Here is a 7010-nt window from a genome sequence, read left to right as displayed (position 1 = left end):
ACAAACGCTAAAGACATTTTTTGACCTCACGCTTCCCTCCCTTCTCAAAGACAACCCGAAAAAAGTCTGGAGCATTATGAGTGGAGCTAAAAATAGACAGATTACAATAATTGATCCTAACGATGTGGTTGTTGCGCCTGCAAGTGTTGTGTTGTTTTAAATAACGCGTTTGCTTCTTTTTTCAATCAATGTGTTTCAACCTGTTATCCACCACTTCACAATGCTAGTTTCCCACAGATGCAGCCAATTATTATAGACTGGGTTGGTGTGAGTAAATTGATTAATAATTTGACAGTTTCCTCAGCCACAGGTCCGGATATTATCAATTCGAAGATGTTGAAATGTACGGGTCTGTTTACGTCCATAATCCTTGTTCTGATTTTTGAGCAATCGTTGCTCTTTTGTACCTCGCCGAGTGATTGGAAGACGGGAAAGTTGGTTCCGGCTCATTAAATCAGGCAATATTCATTCGGTTGATAACTACCGCCCCATTTCTTTAACGTCCATTTCTTGCAAACTTTTAGAGCACACCCTGTATTCTCACATTGAATTCCCCGAGACCAACTCCTTTTGTAATGTGTCCCAGCATGGTTTCAGACGAATGTTCTCTTGTGAAACCCAACTAATATCTTTTACCAATGATTTGTTTAGTGACGCTGACACAGGAGCTGACACCGATTGCATCTTTCTCGACTTCTCTAAAGCATTTGACACCGTTTCTCGCGAACTATTAATTCTTAAACTCAGCAAGCTTAACATTGATGTGAACGTTCTTGCCTGGATCAGAGACTTCCTCTCAAACAGAACACAATACGTAACAGCTAGCAATTACTCATCTGATACTCGGGCCGTGAAATCGGGAGTTCCGCAAGGTTCAGTACTGGGGCTTTTACTTTTTCTTATTTACATTAATGACCTTCCTGATTGTGCTAAATTCTCATCAATCAAGCTTTTTGCGGATGATTGTGCAATCTATCGTAAAATTACTAACCCGAGTGACGTCCACAGGCTAAAAGAAGATCTTAACAATGTGTCGAGCTGGTGTGATAAATGGCTGATGAAACCAAATGTTAACTGCAAAACAATGCGTGTAACTAGGAGCAGCAAACAGAATTCAAGTTTGTATTTTCTTAATAACTCCACCTTATTGCCTGTTAACATGTACAAATACCTCGGTCTTCATATCTCGAGCAACCTAACCTGGAATGCCCATGTTGACTACGTAAACAACAATGCTAATCGCATGCTTGGTTATCTGCATCGCAATTTCGCCTCTGCGTCTAGCTCGCTTAAATTAACCTTGTACAAAACACTAGTCCGCTCGAAGCTAGAGTACGCCTGCGCCGTATGGGATCCCTCTCAAACCTCACTCGTCACAGCCTTAGAAGCAGTACAAAACCAAGCAGCTTGTTTTATTTTGTCAAGTTATTCCCGGCACGCCAGCGTAACCACGATGAAAACATCCCTTCACCTTCCTGCACTTTCACTGCGTCGAAAATGTTATCGCCTCTGTATATTTAATAAAATGTTCTACCACAACTCCATTCTGGAAATTGCAACTTTTCACTTGCCCCTCGTACATATTTTCTCTATCTGACCACGTGCATAAAGTAGGCGTACCGACAAGCCGTACTAACATGTATTACGATTCCTTCATTCCTGCAACCAGCAATGATTGCAACCACCTTCCTGCCTCCGTCGTTGATATACGTGATCCTGTTAAAGGGACACTGAAGTGAATTTGTCAAGCTCCCGATTTTGCTTGCACTGCGTAGACTGGCTCAAATTAGCCCACTTTTCATCGTTTATCCGGTTGACAAATCGGTAATTATTTTACAAAGCGCCAAAGAAGAAAAACTACCATGCGCGGTTTGCGGCGGCCGCACCAACTAAAGCTGTGACGTTGGGAGGAGCGGGACCGTGATTGGACGATGCCCAAGGTGAGCAACCAAACAAGTTTCGGTTTCGGTTCTGAAAAACACAACCTGTGCGTTGTTGGATGGGCATTCTCAATAACTCAGTAATCATCGTACCGCGCTTCTGCCATGTTGTCAGCTGTAAAAATGCATAAAGATAAGCCTCCCAGGACGGCTTGGAATCGTAGCATTCACTAGCCGAGGCCTACGCAGTGCATGGACGCCCTCCGCGTGCCCGCAGACGCACAAATGTCATGCGCTTCTCCCCCCCCCCCCCCTATTTGGAGCTTGCCTCACTCATGCCTGTACCGTAAAATGCGTGTTCGCACCAGGCCACCAGGCCAAGGGTCTGTTCATTCTGGCCTGTGCCCACTGCCCGCAAGCAGTCGGTGCTTATGGACAGCACGCCAACGAGAACTCGCTAGCGCGCCAGTGCCAGCCTGCGCGCGTTCTGTGAACTAGTTCGTGGAGCCATGAACGTTGCGGCCCAAACAAAGGTGAACTCAATGTAGAAAACATCGGCAGAAAACAAAAAAGTTAACTTACAAAAAAAAAAAAAAAAAAAAGCACGTACCCGCGGGGACTCGAACTCGTTACTTGCAAACACTCGGCGGCGACATACCTGCAGCCTTAGACAACTCGGCTACGAGACGGGCTGCGCCGACCATGGTAATATAAGGTATATATTGTACAACATGTTTACATTTTTATTTAGTTTTGGCATTTCAAGCAGCTTAGGTGACTATTTGTTGTATTGTGCTCGTGCAGTAAGCGTCCCCCGAGTTTCCGCAATAGCTCACGTCTAGCAATTGCATTTCGTAGACGGAAAAGCGTTCGCAGATGCGTAGTCGTGCTGCTGACCGCTGTGCTTGTTCGCCCAGCGCAAAAAAGTGCTTCCCGCACCCTATTTTTACGCTGTACGGTAAAAATATCAGTTGATTTTATTTCCTTAGTACCTATATTGACTTCGCTGACTCTTCTCCCGCCTTCAAGAGGCCTTATATTTTCCTACGGGCGTACCAGTCAGCGAAGCGTCGCATGTGCGTTTGCGCAGCGCTTGTGTGAAGCGACCTTGACTTGGAGCTAGATACAGTGTACAAACTAACCAAGTAAAGAAAGGCCCATTCTTCCATTCACAAACGTGTCCTGGCCCTGGCTTCGTTTCAACTGAGCGAACGAATTGCGACGACCCGTCGGCGTCCGGCGGACGAAACGCTGGGCCGACTGACTCTGTCTGAAGGCCGGGGAGCCGTGCAGATAGCTCAGCCAATTGCGAGCTCGGCTCCTCTCGACGTCACACGAAAACGCCGCAGAAAATGGGCGAGCGTAAAGAGAGGAGGACAGCATTTTCGAATTAAGTTTTCTACTAAATAAAAGCGCGTAAACGCGCCCAGAGTGGTCGTAACATGGCCTGGGGACCCCGGACTACAATTTGCGCAAGTAATCCCGCAATGTTTACATATCACTTCAGTGTCCCTTTAAATTCAAGATTGCTGTACAAAATGCCCTGAATTGACAATTGACAATGTGCTTTTTTTTTTTCCTCTGTATGTATACCCCTTTGTACTACTCCTTTCTGTAAAGCCTCCGGGTCTTGAAAGTATTCTAAATAAATAAATAAATATATATATAGCCTTACGTTTGGCGGATGAATATGGGGATGAAACTGCCACCCGTGTAGTACTTATTTGGGCGGATAGGTATGACGAAAAATATGTCAAGTTGATGCCAAGTGTATAGCCTTGCTTGTAGCTGATAATATGGTGATTAAAATGACGAGGCCTCATCTCCGGCGGTTGGGTATAGAGATGAAAATGCCACGGTGATAGCCTCCTCTTCGCGGGGGGGGGGTGGGGGGCGGGAGGTATGGCGGTCAAAATTTCAAGCGTGTAGCCTTACCTTTGGCGGATGGGTACGGTGATAAAAATGCCAAGTACATAGCCTTATTTGCGGTACATGCGTAAGGGAATAAAAACGCACACGCCTTCTCTTTGACGGATTGGTGTGGCAATGAAAATAAAATGCGCGTAGCCTAATGTTCGGAGCAAGTTGATGGAGATGAAAATGCCAAACTTGTAGCCTTACATTCTTCGAATGGCAATGGCAAACGTTCCAAAAGTATGGCCTTACTTTCGGCAGATGAGCGTATTGATTAAACTTTCAAGGGCATGGCCTTAACTTCAGTGGCAACTGATGGCGATGAGAATGGCTCGGGTGAAGCCTTAACTCCGACTTCGAGTTACGGTGGCGATATTATTAACAGTGCAGCTTTACCTTCGGCCAATGAGTATAACAATAAAAAAACGATGGTATAACCTTAGTTTTTGTGGATGGGTATGTCGCTGAAAAGGCCAAGTGTGCAGCTTTACACGTACGGCGGATGAGTTTGGCAACGAAAGGCCAAATATGCAGCCTTCCCTTCGGCGTCTGGTAACGGCGGTGAAAAGTCCAAGCGTGTAACGTTACCTCCCGAGGATGGGTATGGGGGTGAAAATGACAAGTGTATAGCTTTACGTTTGGCTGATGGGTATGGTGATGTAAATGCCAAAACCTCTTATTCGGGGGGTGAGTATGACCATGAAAATGACAAGGTGTAGCCTTAATTTTAACTGCAAACAATACCAATGAAACCGGCCCGCGTATAGCTTTATTCTCGACGCGGAGTTAGGGCTGTAATTACCTGAATGGTAGAGCCTTACTTTCCGCCCTTAAATATGGCGATTAAAATGCCCACCGCATAATTTTACGTTCAGCAGATGGGTATGGCGATGAAAGGGCATAGGTTTCGGCCTTACATTCGCCCTCACAAGTGTATTGCCGTATGTTCGGCAAATGGGTCTGGTATTTAAAATGCCAAGGCCTTACATTCGGCGAATGAGTATGGCAATGAAAAACAACGACTATAGCCTCACCTTTGGCGGAGGGCTATGACGATGAAAATGCCGAGCGTGTAGCCTTACCTTCGCGGATGGGTATGGCGATTAAAATTGCGTTCGACGCATGTGTATGGTGCAGAAAATGTCAGGGCCGTACCTTCAGCGGGTGATTAGGGCAATGAAAATGCCATGGGAATATCCTCACCTTCGGCGGATAGGTGTGGCGACGACAACGCCTAGCATGTAGCTTTATATTCGGCGGACGGGTATGGCGATAAAATGCTAAGTGTATAAGCCTTGCATCCAGAGCATGCGTATGGTGATGCAAATTCCACCATCTTACTTTCGGAGGATGGGTATGGTGATGAAAATGCCAAGGGTATACCGATTCGTTAGTATATTCATCGCCATACCCATCCTCTCCTTCGTAGATAAAAATGCGATATGTATAGCCCTAAGTTCGGCGAATGCGCAAGGTGCTGAAAATACCAAAGCATTGCTTTGTACAGATGAGTATAACGATGAAAATGGCAAGGGCGTAGGCACCTTCAGCGGCGTGAAGTGGCGATGAAAACGGACCTGGTGTAGCCTTACTTTCGATGCTTAATTATGGCTGTGATAGCATGAGTGGTAGAACCTCACCTTCGGCCGATAAATATGGCGATGAAAATGGCAACAGTATAATTTTACCTTCGACGAACGGGTATGGCAATCACAACCTAGCCTACAGTGTTGTATTATGTGGATTGGTAAGAGCAAGAAATGCTAAAAGGCGTAGCCTTTCCTTCGCGAATGCGTATGGCGATGAAAAGGAGAGAGTGTAGCCTTAGATTTGTCAGATGGGTATGGCCGCGGGAATGCCAAGGACATAGCCCTACCTGCTGAGGTTGGGTTTTACAAAGAAAATGCAATGTTGCAGAGTTACGCTCGGCGGATAGGTATGGTGATTCAAATTCCAAGCACATAGCCTTAACTTCAGTGGCAACTAATGGCAATGAGAATGACCCGGTTTTAGCCTTACCTCCGACTTCCAGTTATGGCTGTGATAATATTCATGATAGAGCCATACGTTCGGCCGGCAAGTATGGCGATGAGAGTGCAAATGGTATAAACTTACATTCGTTGAATGAGTATGTCTTGAAAAGGCCAAGTTTAGTTGCTTACATCGGCGGATGGGTATGACAACAGAATGTAAAATAAAAAGATACCCCGCATTTCCCCGAGGGGAAGAATGTGTAAGTGCGAATGCTTCTTCGGCCACTTTCCCCACTCGACGTTGGCGTCGGGCCGCGGCTTCCCGCGCTCGCAGTTCGGAGTCCGCAGCTCGCCGTTGACGTTGGGCCGCAGCTTCCCGCGCTCGCAGTTCCTGATCGGCAGCTCGCTTCGCCCGCTTTCGTTCGGCGTCGCAGGCCCTCCGCTTCGCAGCTTTGTCTTCGACCGACGACGAAGTATTCGAAGTTCCCGCGGTGACGTGACCTTCAGCGACGGGTGAAATGCTCGTGCTGGATTGTATTTCACTCGTTGTTGGTGGTACCGTTGCCTGCGAACTATCCGCCATCATCGGTCGCGCCGTTGCTAGGCGCGCTCCCCTCCGCTCCGCTCCGTTGCTAGGGGAGAGGAGGCGCCCGATAACACCTCCGGAGGAGCGGCGGACGACGGCGGCGGACGATTTAGGCTCGCTTAAGAAGTGCATTCGCACTTAGAACTCCCACCTCCCCTCGCGGGAACCCCTGTGTAGATGCGACGCACAGGTGGAGCGGCGAAGGGACCGCGTTTTATACCGCGCATAACGTTGAGGGGACTGCGTAAGCCGGTCCCAGTCGGTGACGACGTTGGCGTACTTGTAAATCGGCGTGGACTCTAGGTGTTTGAGCTAAGCGTGGATGTTGCTTCGCCGGAGAACGGCACACCGGTTATATGCGCAGCGCGCGAAGGAGAGGACACCGCGGAAGAGAGAGTACTGCACATGCGCCGGCCCCAGCGCGTCTGCCGCGGCTATGACGCAACACAATCCAACACAATCCACTTTAATCCAATCCAATCCAAATCCAATCCAAGCCAAGCCAATCCAATCCAATCCAATCCAATCCAATGCCCTTCGCGAGAGAGTGTTCGCTATCGGAGAGGAGAGCGGGTGAGCGGCAGAGAGCGCAGCTGGCGATGCGAGAAGAATGGGGGAGGGGTGGACAACGCGACGACGACGACGACGACGACGACG

Source organism: Haemaphysalis longicornis, unplaced genomic scaffold (assembly GCF_048455015.1).
Source record: "Haemaphysalis longicornis isolate Haplotype H1 unplaced genomic scaffold, Haemaphysalis longicornis Haplotype H1 scaffold_8, whole genome shotgun sequence".
NCBI classification, from domain to species: domain Eukaryota; kingdom Metazoa; phylum Arthropoda; class Arachnida; order Ixodida; family Ixodidae; genus Haemaphysalis; species Haemaphysalis longicornis.
Note: the sequence above shows the minus strand (reverse complement) of the source record.